The sequence below is a fragment of the Vombatus ursinus genome, unplaced genomic scaffold (assembly GCF_900497805.2).
Source record: "Vombatus ursinus unplaced genomic scaffold, bare-nosed wombat genome assembly UNPS02014848.1, whole genome shotgun sequence".
Lineage (NCBI taxonomy): Eukaryota > Metazoa > Chordata > Mammalia > Diprotodontia > Vombatidae > Vombatus > Vombatus ursinus.
This window is the reverse complement of record NW_020954626.1, coordinates 781,410-801,433: the sequence shown is the minus strand read 5'-3', so window position 1 is coordinate 801,433 and position 20,024 is coordinate 781,410. Positions and strand designations below refer to the sequence as shown.

Below are 20,024 nucleotides of genomic sequence, written 5' to 3'. Positions count from 1 at the left end.
ATCTAACAGGCCTGCACGCATATTTTGTGCTTTCCTGGTGTTCTGGTTTTGCTCATTTTACTCCCTCTGCCTGAAATTCACCATCACTCCTAATTCTAAGCAATATTTATCTCTCAAGGATCAAATCAAATTCTACTTAAAGCATTAAGTTTTTCATGGTTACCCCAGGTTGGTAATGATCTTTTTATCCTCTGGACCTTTAAAGTCCCTGATTGGACCAGTTATTTAGCACTTATTTCCTGTTATGGTTCCAGTTTTCTTCCAAATATGAATAAATTGTATCTACCCAACTAAAGAAAATGTGAGAGACAGAGTGCAGTAATGGCCTCGGGGCCAAGAAGACCTAGGTTCAAGTACTACTTGTGCCACACACTCATCAACAACCTTCTTGGGTTAAGTCACTTAAGCCTTCTGTCTTCTATTCAACTCTCTAAGATTATACGTTGCAAAAAAGGTGCCAACCCGTGAGTTCACTATATCAATGAAATCATAGGTCCAGTCCATTCTCTAACTACAGACATACCATTCTGGGTACAGGGATTATAAACTGCTGCTTCTTTTGCTCTCTCTACAAAACCCACCATAGTATTTTATACATAAGCCGCAATAAATACTTGTGATTGATTCAAAAACTGTTCTGGGAACTTCAGTCACTCAGATATGCCTTTTCCTATTGAACAGAATGACAAAACGAGCTTTTAGAGATCAGCTGCCTTAGACAAGGTATTAAAGACAATGGTTAAGAACCCATGCTATAGGCAGGAGCTCAACAAAGCTATCTATAAGGCAGGGTTGCAGGTACCAAATACAGAAAGACAAAAATGAAACATTCCTTGCCCTTGAAGAGTCTTGGATACAGGTGCCAAGTATTATTTTATTTGTGCCACTCAATCTCTACATATGATCTCCTTTGGCGTCATTGTTCAGTTGTTTCAATCATGTCTGACTCTTAATGACCACATTTGGGATTTTCTTGGCAATGATACTAGAGTGGTCATGCCCTTTCCTTCTCCAGTTTCTCTTTACAGATGAGGACAGTGAGGCAGCTGAGGTTAAGTGACTTGCCATGGGTCATACAACTATTTGTCTGCGGCCAGATTTGAACTCAGGAAGATGAGTCTTCCTGACTTCAAGTCTGGACTGCTATCCACTGTGCCATCTGGCTATGTTACATATGATCTCCACACAAGATAATCACTTAAGCTTCTGAATTCCAGGGCTATCTCTGACTCCACTCGTTTGCTGGCACATAGTAGGCACTTAATAAATATTTATTGACTGACTCATTTAACAGATGTGGAAAAGTTGGGCAGTGTCACACGTTGATAAAGTATCTGAGGCAGATTTTGACTTGAGGTCTTCCTGACTCCAAGTTCAGCATTTTATGCACTATACTATCTAGTTGCCTCAATGTAGTGTGTACTATGTACCTCAGAGAACTGAAGTTTTAAGTTGTTTTTTTTTATGTAAAGTGTTTTTATAAATATGGAATCTGAATAGTTTCTATTATCATCACCAAATGGTTCAAAAATGACACTAAGAAGTTTAATTAACTTTCCTAACTGGCCAACACCGCTAAGAAACAACTTGGCAAAGTCAAGAAGAATAAAAATGTTCGAACTAAAAGGGGTCTTAGTGACCTTGCATTTCATAGGTGAACCATCTGTGATCTTGAGAGGTTAAGTGATTTGTCTGAAGTCCAACTGCCAGTAACAAATCCAACACAAGGATCCCAGGTCTTATGAATCCAAGTTCAGTGCTCTTAAGAATCCCTGATCTATTTAATCATTTTAACCTCATGGGCACCCTTATCCCTTTGCTGTTAAATCGACAACATTGTATTATTGCCTATTTTCCATGTCTCTGATGGTCCCTTCCTTTCCATGCTCACTTTCCCCACTGAAAACACTCTGCAATCTACCCAGGATGGTTCATCCTTTCTAAAATTATTCTCTGAGGTTAAATCAATCAAAACCAACGTGCCTGGTACTGTATTAGGTGTGGGATAGACAAATATAAAGGATGAAAACAATCCCTACTTGAAAGAAGCCTACATTCTCATGAGGGATGACAAGGGCACATATATGTTCATATATGCATGTATATGAATTTATTTATATATGTACAAATATATGTGTAAACTTAAATGGAAATATAAATTTATACAATATGCATGTGTATATATGTATATGTAATTTGTAGATATATAAATGCATATATGTATAAACACATATACATACACACACACACACACACACACACACACACACACACACACACATACTGTCCCAAAAGTCTTAGAGCATTACACATTTCAATAGCTTAAAACTCTATTAAGACTTTGAGTCTGACTATGTTATTGTTCATTCCCACCCAACTCTCCTTGACCCCATTTGGGTTTAGGTTTTTTTTTTTTTTTGGCAAAGAGGAATGGTTTTCCATTTCCTTCCCCGGCTCATTTTACTGATGAGGTAGACAGGATCCAAGGTTAAGTGACTCAGCCAGGGTCCCACAGCTAGTAAGTGCCTGAAGCTGGATTTGAACTCAGGAAGAAGTCTTCCTCACACCAGGCCCAGCGCCACCTAGCTGCCCTTTGGAAATATATATGTGTGCATATATGTACATACACATGACATAGCCATACACACTATGTATACAAGTGTGCATACCTGTATATACTTATGTAAACACGCACGCACGCATGTATATGTATGAAGTAGCATGATGAAGCAGGCCGGGTGTGTGTTTGAAGGGGGGCTTCCAGCGGGCACCAGGGAGAAGGTAAATCTCGTCATTCCCCTCATCCCCAATATCGCCACGCTCCCAGGCCCAGCGTACCGCTCCCGGGGCCCTAGGCCCCGTCTCAGGCCGGGGCTCTCCAGCCTCCCGTCTCCGGCCTCCCACCCCGGGAAGGAGAGAGAATGAAGTGGGATTCCGACCTGCACAGCCCCCAGAGAGGCCTACAGCTCCCGGCGTGTCGGCCCCGGCTCTCCCGCTCCGGTATCCACCTCAGAAAGAGCCCGAGTCTGACGGGGCGGACGGACCCTAGGAGGGCAAGGCCCGGAGGAGCCCTTTCCAGGTCACACCAGCGCGCGCTTCCGGAGCCCGTTACTCGAGTGGGCGAGCCCCGAGGAGCAACCATGAAGGTAACTGGCCAGAGAAGAGGAGAGGGGCGGGAGGAAGCGGGAAGTCCCGTCTCAGGCCCCGCCTCCGACAAATCAGAGTCGCCACACGGCCTGGTCCCTCCCTCGGGGCGTTCGGGCGCCCTGCTCGCCTGGTTCCTGGGCGCAGTAGCGTCTGGACCGTTGCCCCCTCCGCTTGTCTCCTTTCCGTCTGGTCTCGGGGCAGCTCCGACGCGGAAAGAGGAGTAGTTTGACTGCTGAGGAGCCAGGGCCCGGCAAGATCTAGAGGCCCGAGACCCAGAGACAGACTATCGGATACAGTAAAGCCACACCCGTGGATAGGACGGGCTCCAGAGCTGGTGGGCAGCGAGGAGCCCGAGGGAATGAACTAGTATTGGACTTAAGAGTCTGCGCTTCCTAGCTCTGCGACCCCTAGCAAGTCCCTCAACCTTAGTTTCCTCCCCTGTAAAATGGGGATAATAACAGCCTCTACCTCCTAGGGTTGTGAGCACCAAAGTGGTTAACTTGAGTCAAGTGGTAATAATAAATTTTATAAGGTATATATTCTTTAATACTCACAGCAACCCTAGGAGGTAGGAGTTGCCATCCCCGGTTTAACAATGAAGAAACTGAGGCAGACAGCGATTGAGTGACTTTCCAGGGCCACTTAGCTAGTCAGTTTGGACTTGAACTCAAGTCTTTAAGACTCCAGGACCAGCACGCTAGCCATTAGGCAAACTGGCTGCATCTCTTCCAAAATTTAATTATCATTACTTCTGCTGGGAGTGCCTGTTGATGACATAGTTTTTTAATGCTTTGTTGAGATTCTCATTTGGTGCACTCCTGTAGTGCTGGGTGTGGAGTGGAGGAGGAAATTCATGTCTTTGGCTTGGCTTTCCCATAAACCGTACATTAACCTTGTTTTTCTAAATAGCAGTTGTTTCTGTTTTGGCTAGAAATCCTGAAGGTCTTCCTCTTCCGGACTGATATTGTTTGTTTGTTTTGACTAGGTAAAAGAGGCCATTCTTTACCTCATTTCCTACCTAGTCTTAATCACTGAATGGGCACTGCCTCAAGACAAACTGTGACCTAAGAAAGACCTTAGTTTGAGAAGACCGAGATTTCCCATTGCATGGGGGACATCTCCTGTCCTCCTGATCTGTATCTTGCCACTGGACCCAGGTGGCTCCAGAAGAGAGAGTGAAGCTAGCTGGTAACTTTGCACAGCCCTGCCTCACTTAAGCCCAATAAACTTGCAAGCTGTGACATCACCTTCCTGATGTCATTGTTCCTCTTTGAGAAGGACAAACAACAACATTAACATTATAAAACTAAAGGCAATTTGACAATGACTTGTTAGCTTTGAAGAAAAGACCAAACTAACCCAAACCAAAACAAAACCTAAATAAACCACAGAAGGGGAGGTAGCATTGGTGTGTTGCAGTAGAAAGAACTCTGGATTTTTGCTTCAATCTGGGTTCTTCCACTTAATAGCTGTGTGACTGAGGACATGCTATTTAACCTCTCTGGGCCTCAATTTCTTTACCTGGGTTGGAGCAGTTGGCCTCTGAGGGCCCTTCCTCAAGCTCTCAAATTATGATTCCTCTTCTATCTGTAAGGCCTAAAAACAACATAGTCAAAATTGAATGCAAAAGGGATGTTTTTGAGCACTTATCAATTCAGCATGTTGCTGAGTCAGTGAGAGATGGCCAGGGAAAAATTTCTGACTGAATGGAAACAATGTTTTGAGAAATTTTACTAGAGGAGGGACAGTAGTCAGGAAAAATAATTGGCCATTGTAATAGCTCAGAGTGTAGGATTTTGTGGGAATTTAAAAGAAGGGCTTATTTTGCATTTGCTTACTTGTTTGAACTTCCTATACCATCTACTCTCCTATAGCTGCACTCACTATGCCCTTAATAAACCAGAACCAAGTGCTCCTCTCAGGCCAGCACTTCCTGTAATGCAAGGATAGACTTGCTTTTTTATTTGTATCCTCAATGAGCTCTTAGCACAGTGCTTGGCACATAGTAAGCATTTAATAAATGTTTTTTCATTCATGTATCACTTCCCCCAAAGTCTATAAAGGTGCTCTGATACTAAAGCAGTGTTTGTTGAATTGATAAACTTTCAGGCAGTCTGAGCCTAGAGCATGGCTCTTTGAGGAGTAAAAATAGAATAGGTTGTATGTAAAGATGGAAGGAGTTGGAAAACTCAAAGAGAATGTATCTACTTCTTCAGAAATTTAACAATAGCCCAGAGTTTATTTCTTGTACTCATTCTATAGAAAATCTCCCAGGGAGTCTACTTTTTATGACAGCTCATCTTACATGCCAGACCATGAAATTTTTAAAAAAATTTGTTTATTTAGCAGATTAAGACAACATGCCTCAAAAATTGGAAACATTTTTAAAAGGAGGCATATGATCACCTTATTAAATATAGTCTATGGTGAGATAAATATATAAAACATTTACTAACCGCTTAGCACTATGCTAAGATCAGAAGAGGAATACAAGATACCAGATTAGACAGTCCCTGCCCTAACTGAATTTATATTGTAATGGAGGGAAGACTGGAAAAGGCAGAGGGAAGGTAGTAGGGAAACTGCTGGGGAGGAAGCAGAGGAGTCTGGAGAAAGTAGAGCTAGCAGTGGTGCACATGAATGTGTCTTCTCTTGAAGTGGTAGGCCAAGCTAAGTACTCATCCATCAGGAAGCAGGGCTCAGGGTGGAGGTATCTCCAGGGGTGGGGAACCCGCTGGCCACGCATCATAAGTCCTGAAAGTGAGTAGAACTGTCAGCAAAGTAAGCATGGCTAGAACCCATCATGAAATGGTGGTCCAATATATTTAGAACTGAAGTCCTTGAAAAAAAGAAACCACAAAGACAATAAATATGGTCAAATACATATATTGTTTTTGCCTCCTGAGTTATACCTGTACAATACAAATTTGTTGTTTTAGGCAGTTTCCTAATTTGAGGTCACTGCTATTCCAGCCACCAGATACAGTAGATCTGTGTACAGTCTGAAGATTTAAAATGGTGTTGCTCTTATTTGGTTACTAAGTTTTAAATACTTAGTTTAAGGACTTTTTAGTGTCTTGAGAATGTGTACTTTGAACAGATTTAGACAGGTATAAAAGGTTATACAAATGCAGCTCTTAATTGAATCCTGAGATTAGTTTGTGGGCAGATTTTGGCTATAAATTGTGTTTCAAATCAGTAGAATAATTGTTTTGGAGTACTTTCCTGAATAATTCATTGGAAGTATTTGGTTGATTATACAATGAAAAATTATATTTAGGTGCAATTATCATAGTTATTAGTAGTGATGAAAGAAGAAATAAAAGATTATGTTCCGGCTGTGTGTTAATTTCATTAAAATCTAACATCTATAAGCATTATCATTTCCTCTGACTTTTCCTTTTTAAAAAAATTTTTTATCTTGCACAATACTTACAAGGGTTTATTTTTGACAGTTGGCACAAATTTAAAGAGATATACTTTGGAAAATATGAGACAAGCTTTTTATTTTTTTTGAAGGTCAATCAAGTCAATAGTTGAAAAGTAGTGGCTCATTAGGATTGTGATTCTTGGATGCAGTATTAAAACTTATAACCGTATGCTCAGGTGTTCCAAAGAGGTTTCAAAATTCTTGGGTTCTTTGACCACACTAAGAAATGAAAAATCAATTTCATTAGTTAACATCTGATTTTTCAACTAAATAAATATTTAAATGCCTACAATATGCAGAGTCTTGGGGAAAATGCTAGAGATATGATAAGCAAAACAATCCCAACTCTTGAGAAGCTTCCAATATGTGATCCATATATAAGACCTGTGTTCAAATATGGACTCATAGACTTACTAGTTATATGACCCTGGGCAAGTCATTTAACCTCTCTCTACCTTAAATCCCTTATCTGTAAAATGAGGATAATAATAGCACCTGTCTTCTGGGTTTGTTCTGAGAATAAAATGAACTAATATTTGTCAAGTTTTTTGCAAATGTTAAAGTGTTAAATAAATGCTAGCTATTGTATAAAAGGTCACATCATGAAAAAAATTAAAGGAGACTGGAAGTATTTTACAGAACTATGGCTAAAAAGGAAGTACTTAAAGGATAGAAACGGTCATAAAAGATAAACTAGACGATTCCAGTTACATAAAATTAAGGATGTTTTGTTGCATGGAAGAAAAATTCTTTGCATCAAATGTCTCCCACCCTGTTTTATATATACATACATATATATATATATACATATTATATATATATATATACATATTATATATATATGTGTGTGTGTGTGTGTGTGTGTGTATTCAAGAATTGAATTGATTCAAATAGATGAACTATTTCCTAGTAGCTAAGTAGTCAAAGGGTATGAATAATTTTTTAAAAAAAGAAAACTATCAACAAGTATAAGGAAGGTTGCTTCAAATAACTAATAAAAATGCAAATTAAAAGAATTGAGGTTTTACTCTGTAACCCTCAAAGTGGCAAAATGTCAGCCTGGTGAAGAATGCTGACTTAAGTCAAAGGACCTTATTTCAAATAAGACCTATGTACTTACTAACTATGTGACTTTGGGCAAGGAAGTCTCTTAACCTCAGTTTCCTCATCTGTAAAATGAGGTTAGATTCAATAGTCTTTGAGGTCTTTTCCAATTAAAAATATAGTAACCATTGATCATAGCTGATCAAAGAAGGAAATAGTTAATGTTGATGAGAACACTTGAATACAGGCACAATAATTCACTATTAATGGAGCTGTGTATTGCCCCCAGTGATTCTTGGGAACAATTTGGAATAATGTTTAAAAAAAAGTCACTGAACCCCTTTGGTCCAGTTATCCCACCACTTGACAGATATCCCAAGAAAGTAAAAAAAAAAAAAAACAAAACAATAAGGCCTCAAATGTGCCAAAATAGCCATAGCAACCCTTTTTGTGGTGGCAAAAAACTGGAAACAAGTTAGGCGTTCATCATCAAGGGGACAGGCTGAAAAAAATGTGGTGTATGAATGTAATGAGATACTACTGTGCTGTAAGAAAAGACAAATATAGAATTCAGAGAAAATAGGAAGATGTACAAATCAATGCAAAGAAAAATAAGAACCAGGAGTTGAATATGCAGTGACTACAATAATGTAAATGAAAACATTAAAAAGCAGTTAAACAAACTGAAATGATCAATCTTGGTTCTAGAGGACTGCTACTGAAACATACCTCTCTTCTCGGTAGAAAGGTGGGGTACTGCAGATGTTAAATGTGGCATATGTTATAGGTGTAATTGCTAGGAAAGGACATGTTACCTTCTCTCTAGAAAGTCTTCCAGAAGGGCTGTGCAACTGGATGGGCCTAACCAAATAGATTACCCTAATTGATTATGGTAACTCAGTCTAGGATATCTTTCCATCTCCCAGTGCCCCCAATGAGAACTTTTGAATAGAAGGAAGCAAAGCCAGAGGACTTATCACTAGATAAATCTCCAATTTAAAAGTGAGAAAAGTTCACAGTATGCTGATCTCTGCCCTTTAGATAGAGTCATCAAAGATTTGGTCTTTTTTCTTTTCCTAACAAATGACACTGGATTTTTGTGCCATTCAGTGGCTGACCTTGATGCCTGGAATGTATTTCTTCATTACCACTCCCTCAGAATCCCTATTCAAGACACTGCTCAAGGACCCTCTTCTACCTGAAGCCTTACCTGAATGCCCCATACCTGCCTCGTTATTACCTGATATGTCCTCCTTTTCAAACTACTTTGCATTTAGCTACTTTGTATTTATTTGTATTCTCTTTAAGCGTAATTTATGTATACTTATATATGTCTTTATTATCTTCCCACTAAAATTTAAGTTCCTTGATGTTAAAAATTGTTTCATTTGTTATATTTGTATCCCCAGTGCTTTATAAAGTGTGCCTGGCATATGACAGGCATTTAATAAATGTTTTGTGATTGACTGATTACTTGTTTCACAGAAAGTAGGAAAACATAGCAAAAAAAGAATGTAAAGGAGTACCAAGGAACTGAGAAGTGATATGGCATAGTGGATAGTTAGAATTCTGAATCTGGAATCAGGAAGAACTAGGGTCAGATCCTACCTCAAGCACTAGCTGTGTGACAGTTAGTAAGTCACAACCTCTCTTGGTCTTAGTTTCTTATCTGTAAAATGGAGTTGAACTAAACAGCCTCTAGGGTCCCTTCCAGCTCTAAATCTGTAATCCCATGGATTGTAAGTGTAACTTCACAAAGGTTAAAACCCGAAATAAGTTAAGGCTTTCAAAAAGCTAAGGAAAACAACAAAAAAGAATTGCTGTGTAACGTAGGCGGGAATGACAAAATCATAGAATTGGAAGGGACCTCAAAGGAAATCAAGTACAAACTGTAATTGCCAAACCATTATCCAACAAATTTGATACCAAGATTTTCTCCCATGCAACTACTTTCCTTTTTATCCTAAATGTATTAATTTTCTTTATTCAGAAACTTTTCAATTTCATGTAATATGTAGGAATCTATTTTATCTTTTGAAATTGTCTCTATCCCTTGTTTAGTTAAGAATGCCTCTCCCACCCATACCTGTGAAAAATATATCATCTACTTCTCTTCTAATATTTTTATGGTATAAACTTTAGTATTTAATATATATTTTGAAAATCTATCCCTTCCCCTGATGTCTACCCAGAAAGCCATGCCTTATAAATAAGAACAAAAAAGAAAGAAGAAATTAAAAGCAATGGACAAATGTCCTTATTGTTTTGAATTAAAAAAAAAAAAAGTAGATTCCATAGAGTCTAGGCCATTTAATTTGGCTTCGATTGCTGTCAAATAATTTGATGAATAGTTTGTTAGCGCTTAGAAGGAGAATGATAATCACTATAAGCCTGTGTGGATTCACTGAGAATCTATAATGCCTGACTAATCTCATTTCCTTTGGAGATAGATTTCATAGACTACTAGATAAGGAGAATACTGTGGATATAGTCAATTTAGATCGCAGTAAGTTATTGGACAAGATTTCTCATGACATACTTGTAGATAAAATGGAGGAATTTGAATTTAATAATATAGATTAGATGACTTGATGCTTTGTTTAATACATAAAGTGATCTGGACAGAAGGCTATGGTGCCTCAATTTGACAAATCACACCTGCAGGAAAAACTTCATGGAAGCTTCCATTGGTTTGGCAGCCCTGGAGCACCTCTCCTTAAATCAAGCATTCATGTTGACAATTCAACAATCTGATGGTACTAAATTTTCAGCTTCCTCAACTCCAAGGATTCCATTCCTTTTGAATCACAAATCAACAAATACGGTTATGCAGTTTAGACTTTTTAAAAAGTTATTTATTATTTCTTATTTAATTTATTTCTTATTAAATAAGTTTTCAATAATCACTTCCATAAGTGATTTTGAGTTTTAAATTTTTCTGCCCCTCCTTCTCCACCTCCCTCCCCAAGATAGCATGCGATCTGATATAGGCTCTACATATAGATTCCTATTAAACATATTTTCACATTAGTCATGTTGTAAGGAAAACTTAGAACCAATATAAGGAACCACAAGAAAGAAGAAACAAAACAAAACAGAAGAGAAAAAAAAAGCTAATACTATGCTTCCATCTGCATTCAAACTCCATAGTTCTTTCTCTGGATATGGACAGCATTTTCCATCATGAGACTTTTGGAGATGTTGTAGCTCCTTGCATTGCTGAGAAGGGCTAAAGTCTATCAAAGTTAGTCATCGCACAACATGGCTATTACTGTGTACAATGTTACCCTGGTTCTGCTCACTTCACTCAGCATCAATCCATACAAGCCTTTCCAGATTTTTCTGAAATCCAACTGCTCATCATTTCTTATAGCACAATAGTATTCCATTACATTCATATATCACAACTTGTTCAGCCATTCCCCAATTGATAGGCATCCCCTCAATTTTCAATTCTTTGCCGGTACAGAAAGAGCTGCTATAAATATTTTTGTACATATGGGTCCTTTTCCCATTTGTATGAACTCTTTGGGATACAGCCCTAGGAGTACTATTGCTGGTCAAAGGGTATGCACATTTTTATAGCCTTTTGGGCATAGTTCCAAATTGCTCTCCAAAATGGTTGGATGAGTTAACAACTCCTCCAACAATGCAATAGTGTTCCAGTTTCCTCACATCTTCTCCAACATTTATCATTTTCCTGTTTTGTCATGTTAGCCAATCTGATAGGTATGATGTGGTACCTCAGAGTTGTTTTGATTTGCATTTCTCTAATCAATAGTGATTTAGAGAATCTTTTCATATGACTATAGATGGCTTTAATTTCTTCATCTGAAAACTGCCTTCTCATATCCTTTGACCACTTATCAATTGGGGAATGACTTGTATTCTTATAAATTTGACTTACTTCTCTATACATTTTAGAAATTAAGCCCTTATGAGAGACACTGGTTGAAAAAATTCTTTCCCAGTTTTCTGCTTCCCTCCTAAACTTGGTTGAGTTGGTTTTGTGCAAAAACTTCTCAATTTAATGTAATCAAAATTATCCATTTTGCATTTCATAATGTTCTCTATCTTATTTGGTGACAAATTCTTCTGTTCTCCATAAATCTGAAAGATAAACTATTCCTTGCTCTCCCAGTTTGCTTATAGTATCAGCCTTTATATCTAAATCGTGTACCCATTTTGACTTTATTTTGTTATATGGTTTAAGATTTTGGTCTATGCCTAGTTTCTGCCCGTACTCTTTTCCAGTTTTCTCAGCAGTTTTTGTCAAATAGTGAGTTCTTATCCCAGAAGCTGGAGTCCTTGGGTTTATCAAACAGTACATTACTATAGTCATTGACTACTGTGTCTTGCATACCTAACCTATTCCACTGATCCACCACTCTATTTGTTAGCCATTACCATGTAGTTTTGATTGCTGCTTTATAATACTATTTAAAGTCTGGAATGGCTAGGCCACCTTTCCTAGCATTTATTTTCATTAGTTACCTTGATATTCTGGACCTTTTATTCTTCCAAATGAATCTTGTTATCATTTTTTCTATCTATAAAATATTTTTTGGTAGTTTGGTATGGCACTGAATAATTAAATTAACTTAGGTAGAATTGTCATTTTTATTATATTAGCTCAGCCTACCCATGAGCAACTAATGTTTTTCCAATTATTTAGATCTGACTTTATTTGTGTGAAAAGTATTTTGTAATTGTGTTCATATAGTTCCAGGGTTTGTTTTAGCAGGTAGATTCCTAAATATTTTATAATGTCTATAGTAACTTTAAATGGAATTTCTCTTTCTATATCTTGCTGTTGATCTTTGTTGGTAATACATAGAAATGCCAATGATTTATGTGGGTTTATTTTATAACCTGCAACTTTGCTGAAGTTGTTTATTATTTCAAGTAGTTTTTTACTTGATTCTCTAGGAATTCTCTAAGTATACCATCATATCATCTGCACAGAATGATAGCTTTGTTTCTTCTTTGCCTATTCTAATACCTTCAATTTCTTTTTCTTTTCTTATTGCTAAAGCTAACATTTCTAGTACCATATTGAACAACAGTGGTAATAATGGACATCCTTGTTTCACCCCTAATCTTATTGGAAATGCTTGTAGCTTGTCCCCAATACACACAATGCTTGCTGAAGGTTTTAGGTAGATGCTACTTATCATTTTCAGGAAGACCTCATTTATTCCTACACTATCTAGTGTTTTTAATAGGTGTAGTATTTTGTCAAAAGCCCCTTTCCTTTGAGATAATCATGTGGTTTCTGTTAGTTTTTCTGTTGATATGATAAATTATACTGATTGTTTTCCTAATATTGAACTAGCCCTACATTCCTGGTATAAATCTTACCTGGTTGTAGTGTATTATTCTCATGATAAATTGCTGTAACCTATTTGCTAATTTATTTAAAATTTTTGCATTTATATTCATTAGGGAAATTGGTCTATAATTTTATTTCTCTGTTTTGACTCTTCCCAGTTTAGGTATATTTGTATCATAAAAAGAATTTGGTAAGATTCCTCCTTTGCCTATTTTCCCAAATAGTTTATATAGTATTGGAATTAATTGTTCTTTATGTCTGATAGAATTCACTTGTAAATCCATCTGGCCCTGTAGATTTTTTCCTAGGGAGTTCATTGATAGCTTATTCAATTTCTTCTTCTGAGATGGGGTTATTTAAGTATTTTACTACTTCGTCTGTTAATCTGGGCAATTTATATTTTTGTAAATATTCATCCATTTCACTAATATTGTCAAATTTATTGGCATGCAGTTGGGCAAAATGGTTCCTAATTATTGTTTTAATTTCCTTTTCATTGGTGGTGAATTCACCCTTTTCATTTTTGATACTGGTAATTTAGTTTTCCTCTTTCTTTTTTAAAAATCAAATTAACCAAAGGTTTATCTATTTTTTTGTTGTTTTTTCATAAAATCAGCTCTTAGTTTTATTTATTAGTTCAATAGTTTTCTTAATTTCAATTTTCTTAATCTCTCCTGTGGTTTTTAGTATTTCTAATTTGGTATTTAATTGGAGATTTTTAATTTGTTCTTTTTCTAGTTCTTTTAGTTGCATGTCCAATTCATTGATCTCCTCTTTCTCTATTTTATTCATGTAAGCATTTAGAGATATAAAACTTCCCCTAAGAACTGCTTTCACTGCAACCTGTAAGTTTTGGTATATTGTCTCATTATTGTCATTCTTTTGGATGAAGTTATTGATTGTTTCTATGATTTGTTGTTTGACTCATTCATTCTTTAGGATGAGATTATTTAGTTCCCAATTAATTTTTAATCTATCTTTCCATGGCCCTTTATTACATATAATTTTTATTGCATCATGATCTGAAAAGGATGCATTTCATATTTCTGCCTTTCTGCATTGGATTGTGAGGTTTTTATGTCCTAGTACATGATCAATTTTTGTCTAAGTGCCCTGTACCACTGAGAAAAAAGTATATTCCTTTCTATCCCCATTCAATTTTCTCCAGAGGTCTACCATATCCAACTTTTCTAAAATTCTATTCACCTCCTTAACTTTTTTTTTTTTGTGGTTAGATTTAGCTAGTTCAAAGAGGGAGAGGGGGAGGTTCCCCCACTAGTATAATTTTGCTGTCTATTTCTTCCTGTAACTCCCTGAACTTCTCTAAGAATTTGGATGTTATACTACTTGGTGCATATATATTTAGTAATGATATTACTTCATTGTCCATGGTGCCTTTTAGCAGGATGTAGTTTCCTTCCTTATTTCTTTTAATAAGATCTGTTTTTGATTTTGCTTTGTCTGAGATCAGGATTGCTACCCCTCCTTTTTTTTTACTTCAGTTGAAGCATAATATATTCTACTCCAGCCTTTTACCTTTACCCTGTATGTGTCCCTCTGTTTCAAATGTGTATCCTGTGAACAATGTATTGTAGGATTATGGTTTTTAATCCATTCTGCTATCCATTTCTGTTTTATGGGAGAGTTCATCCTGTTCATATTCACAGTTATGATTACTATCTGTGTCTTTCTCTCCATCCTATTTCCCCTCTGTTGATACTTTTCTTTCTCCCTTTCCCTCCTCACTAGTGTTTTGCTTTTGACCACTACCTCCCTCAATCCGACTTCTCTTCTTCTATTAGCCCCCTCCCTTTTCTTCCCCTTTACCCTTACTGCTTCTTCCCTCCCTTCTATTCACTCCCCTCCCTTTTCTTTTCCTTTTCCCTTCCTACTTCCTATAGTGTACGTTAGATTTCTATACCTAACTGATTATGTTATTCCCTTTTTGAACCAAATCTGATGAGAGTAAGGGTCAAACAATGCTCATCTCCTTTCTTTCACTCTACTTTAATAGGTTTTTGTGCTTTTTCATGTGATATAATTTACCCTTGTCTGCCTCCTCCTTTGCTTTTCTCCCAGTACAATTCCTTAATTAGATCCACTTAATCCACTTATTTATATCCACTTAGCCCACTTAGATTCTTTATCATTACATCAAAGTCAACTTGTACCCACCCCCTCTGTCTAAGTATACCCCTTTTAAATGGTGTAATAACAATACAGTTCTCAGGAGTTACAAGTGTCATCTTCCCTTGTAGGGATGTAAACATTTTGCCCTTATTAATAACATATTGTTGTTTTTTTCTGTCCTGTTTACCTTTTTAATGCCTCTCTTAAGTATTGTATTTGAAGATCAAATTTTCTGTTGAGGTCTGGTCTTTTCATCAGGAAGTTTGGAAGTCCCCTCTTCCGTTAAATATACATCTCCTCCTCTGAAAGATTATGCTCAAACTGGGTAGTTGATTCTTGGTTGTAATTCAAGCTCTTTTGCCTTACAGAATATTGTATTCCATACCCTACGGTTTTTTAATGTAGAAGCTGCAAGGTCCTGTGAAATCCTGACTGTGGTTCCATGATATTTAAATTGTTTCTTTCTGGCTGCTTTCAGTATTTTCTCTTTGACCTGGTAATTTTAGAATTCGGCTACTATATTCCTTGGCATTTTCAATTTGGGATCTCTTTCAGGAGATGATTGGTGGAGTTTTTCAATGGCTAGTTTACCTTCTGGTTCTAGGACCTCAGGGCAGTTTTCCTTGATGATTTTCTGAAACATGCTGTCCAGGCTCTTTTTTTTTCATCATGGTTTTCAGGTAGATCAATAATTTTAAATTGTCTCTCCTGAATCTATTTCTCAGTTCAGTTGTTTTGCCAATGAAGTATTTTACATTTTCATCTATTTTTTCATTCTTTTGTTTCTGTTTGACTGATTCTCATTCTCTCACGAGTCATTTGCTCCCACTTGCTCAATTCTAATTTTTAATGAATTGTTTTCTTCTATCAGATTTTGTACCTTCTTTTCCATTTGGCCCATTTTACTTTTTAAGGAGTTCTTCTCCTCAGTGAGTTTTTGTGCCTCCTTTTCCTTTTGGCCAATTTTACTTTTTAAGGAGTTGTTTTCTTCAGTGTACTTTTTTTCCAGTTGGCCAATTGTATTTTCTAGGGACTTGTTTTTTTCAGTGTACTTTTTTTCCATTTGCCCAACTGCATTTTTTAAGTACTTGTTTTCTTCAGTTAATTTTTGTCCTTCCTTTTCCAAACTATTGATTTTCTCTTGCATACCTCTCATTTCTTTTCCCAATTTTTCTTCTACTTCTCTTATTTGACTTTTAAAATCCTTCTTGAGCTCTTCCAAGAAGACTTTTTTAGGCTTGAGACTAGTTCATCTTCCCTTTAGAGATTTCAGATGTGGGTATATTGACAATGTTGTCCTCTTCTGAATTTCTGCCTTGATCTTCCCCATCCCCATAATAAGAATCTATGGTCATTGTACGTTTCTTTTTGCTCATTCTCTTTGCTTATTTCTTGACTTTTAGAAAAATTGAGCTCTTCTGCTGGAGAACAGGGGGCACTGACCCAGGCTTCTTGTGCTGGGAGCCAGGGGCCTGGTCACTGGCTTTGTGTGCTGAGGCCGCTGGTGCCAGCAGTTGGAGTCTGGTTCTGGCAGCTTACCTGGTATTGGACAGGAATCAGCAACACTGGAGCTCTAGGGGTAGGGGTGGGGAGTCTAGCACCTGAAGGACACCTGCTCACCTGGGCCTTGTGATCCTTTCTTTGGCTTCTGCTCACCCAGGCCTTTCACTCCTTTCTTTGGCTCCTGCTCACCCAGGCCTTGCACAGGGATATTTTGCTGCTGGAGGATGTCTCTTAGTCTGGAGCTTTCCCTCTTGGAGTTGTGCTTCCCAGAGTTTTGCTGAGGAACCAGGAGACTTGGCTGCCAGAGAATGCCATAGCACATGGTGGTTTTCTGAGCTGACGTCCATGGATTCCCCTACCTGTACTGAGGCACTCAGGGGTCCTCGTGTTGGTGCTTGCCTGCTCTACCATCATGGGGTTCAGCATCTCCTCCTGGTATGCTGAGGTGGGGCTTTCCACTAGCTTGCTGGGATACCTCCTTTTCTGGACTACTCCCCCTCCTCCAGAGTGAGAGGGGCCTTTCCTGTTAATCCCTCAAGCTTCCTGGGCTACAAGACTACTGCACCCCATCTTTCTGGTGGTTCAGCTGTTCCAGGGTTTTTCCTGGGGCAATATTTTCTGGGTTTTCAGAGGTCAATAAGGGAGGGTGAGAGTGACTTACTTCTTTTTTTTTTTTTTTTTTTTTGGTGAGGCAATTGGGGTTAAGTGACTTGCCCAGAGTCACACAGCTAAGTGAGTGTTATGTGTCTGAGGCCGGATTTGAACTCAGGTCCTTCTGACTCTAGGGCTGGTGCTCTATCCACTGCGCTACCTAACTGCCCCACAGTGACTTACTTCTTGCTCCACCATCTTGACTCCCAGAAGCGGAACCGAACTTAGACTTTATTATCACTTTGATCTGCACCAAAACTTCAAAATCAATAGACCCCGAACTTCCAATTCTTCTACCTTCTCCAATCATTCAACTGCATTAAATATACTCTCCCTCTTTATCATTACCTCTGGTTCCTTAACCCATGTTGCATTCCCAGAGCAGGACTCCAACTCTACCTTCACTTGCTTTTGTACTTAGACTTGATGTCATGGTCTGTTTCTTCACTAACTTTTAACCTAGAATCCCTTTCCCTTCTGACCTACTGCCACTCCCCCCCCCAACCTATAAACCTCACCTCTGTAAAGTCCACTCTCGTATTTCTTTGTGCTGCCTGTCACAGTGGAAATAGCATTGAATTTAGAGTGACTGAACCTGGATTTTATTTCCATTTGTTTGACTTACTACTTGAATAATACTGAGTAAGTCACTTGGACTGTCTTTGGGGCTCATCTTTCTCTCTAAAGCTGCTCCTCCTTCCAACTTGACTATTTTGGTTGATATACCTACCATAAACTTGAAATTATGTTTGGCCCATCATAGAATCATAGGTTTGGAGTTGGAAAGGGGTTTTTTTAGAGGTCATTGAGTCCCACATCATTTTATAGATGAGATAACTGAGGCATAGAGAAGTTAAGTGACTTGCCTGCAAGCACACAAGTGTCTGAGACAGGATTTAAACCCTGGTCTTCCTATCTCCTGGTCCAGCACTCTAGTACACTATGGAAAGCTGCCTCAAAAACTTTTCAATTTCATTCTGTAAGCCAGGTCAGTTCATCTGATCTTCTTCCTCATCTCTCATATTTAAGAAGTTACCAAGTTCCAGTAATTCAGTCTCTACAACCCTTCTGAAACCAATCCTTTCCTCTTAGTTTCTTCTGTCATCAATAAGGGCAGGCCCTTATTACCACTCACTTGTACAATTGAGGCAGCTTGGTGATAACAGTAGAAAGCTGGGCTTAGGAAGACTGAATTCTAATTCTGCCTAACATGCTTACTAGTTGTGTGAACCTCAGTTTCCTCAGCTGTAGAATTAGATTAAAAAGAAAAATGGTCAGATGGGGAAAAATATTTTTATCAGATTTTTCAGATAATGGTTTGGTATCTAAAATATCTGAGCAACTAGGTAATGCCGGCGTCAGGCCTGGTGTCAAGAAGATTCGTCTTTGTGAGTTCAAATGTGGACTTAGACACTTACTAGTTATGTGATGCTGGACAAGTTATTCAACCCTGTTTCCCTCAGTTTCCTCTTCAGCAAAATGAGCTAGAGGAGGAAATAGCAAACTGCTCCAATATCTTTGCCAAGAAAGCCCTAAATTGGGTCATGAAGAGTCAAACACCACTGAAACAACTGAACAACAACAAAAATCTAAAATATCTACATATATATATTTATATATATGTATATATGTGTGTGTATAAATATATATACACATAAATATGTACAGATATATACATATATACACACACACACACATAACCAAAAGCCATTCCCCAGTAGAAACAATTCTTAAAAGAGAAATTGCAAACTATTAACAACTAGATAAGAAATGTTCCAAATCATTAGTAGGGAGTAATAGAAATGTACATCAAAACAAAACAGCTCTGAGGTTTCACCCACACCCCCAAAATAACAAAAGATGAAAATAGTAAATGTTGGAGGGGAAAGACAGGCACACTAGTGTACTGTTCATAGAACTGTGAATTAGTAGAACCATTTTAAAAAGGAATTTAGAATTATTTAAGTAAAATGACTAAAATGTCCAAACTCTTGGACCCAGAGATTCACTAGTAGGCATAAATCCCAAGGAGGTAATTTAAAAAAAAAAAGGTCCAATATATATATGTAAATATTTGTAGTAGAACTTTTTATAGTGTTAGAGAATTTGAAGCAACATAGATATCCATCACTTGAGGAATAGCTAAATAAATTATGATACATTAATGTAATATAATATTACTATGCTGTAAGAAATGGCAAATATGGTAAATGCAAAGAAGCATGAAAGAGACTTAACCAAAGTACACAGAGCCGAGAAAATGATATATTCAATGACAACAATGTTGATGGATATAACAGACAAAAAAGAATTGCTGCAAGTTGTTGCAAAATTACAAAGAATAAGGGTGACCCCAAAGAAGAGTTAAAAGAAATTACCTGCCTGTAGTCCTTTGCAGAGGTGGGGGAATCCATGGATATGGAACATCATGTATATTACCAGGTTTTAAAAAATATATATAGATTGATTTTGTTGATGTTTTTTGCTTCCTCTTTTTGAAAAAAAATTTTTTTTTAATATGAGATGGCCTCTCTGGAAGGAGCGGGGGAAAAGAAAGAATATATGAGAAATTTAGATGATGCCAAAAAAAAAAACTCAACTCAATACTTGTGAACAATATACATACAGTAGTTTTGTATCCAACACTATAATATACAAGAGTAAATTATAGATATATGTTTTGTATCTCTAGAAAATGGCGTTACCCCCAACCACCATTGAAGAGTTCTTAAAGGCTCAAAATTTGGTGAGTAGCTTATTTTATATTTTCCAACATATTTCATAACT

At 37.5% G+C, this 20,024-nt stretch overlaps 1 protein-coding gene across 1 annotated transcript in view; it reads right to left on the bottom strand.

Moving 5' to 3' along the window:
* Window positions 1–3,099, bottom strand: part of DTWD1 (DTW domain containing 1) — a 28,104-nt gene extending 25,005 nt beyond the window's left edge. The window contains exon 1 of the mRNA XM_027840773.1: window positions 2,940–3,099. The gene's annotated coding sequence lies outside the window, so the exon portion shown is untranslated. The remainder of the gene's footprint in view (window positions 1–2,939) is intronic.
* Window positions 3,100–20,024: the final 16,925 nt, after the last annotated feature.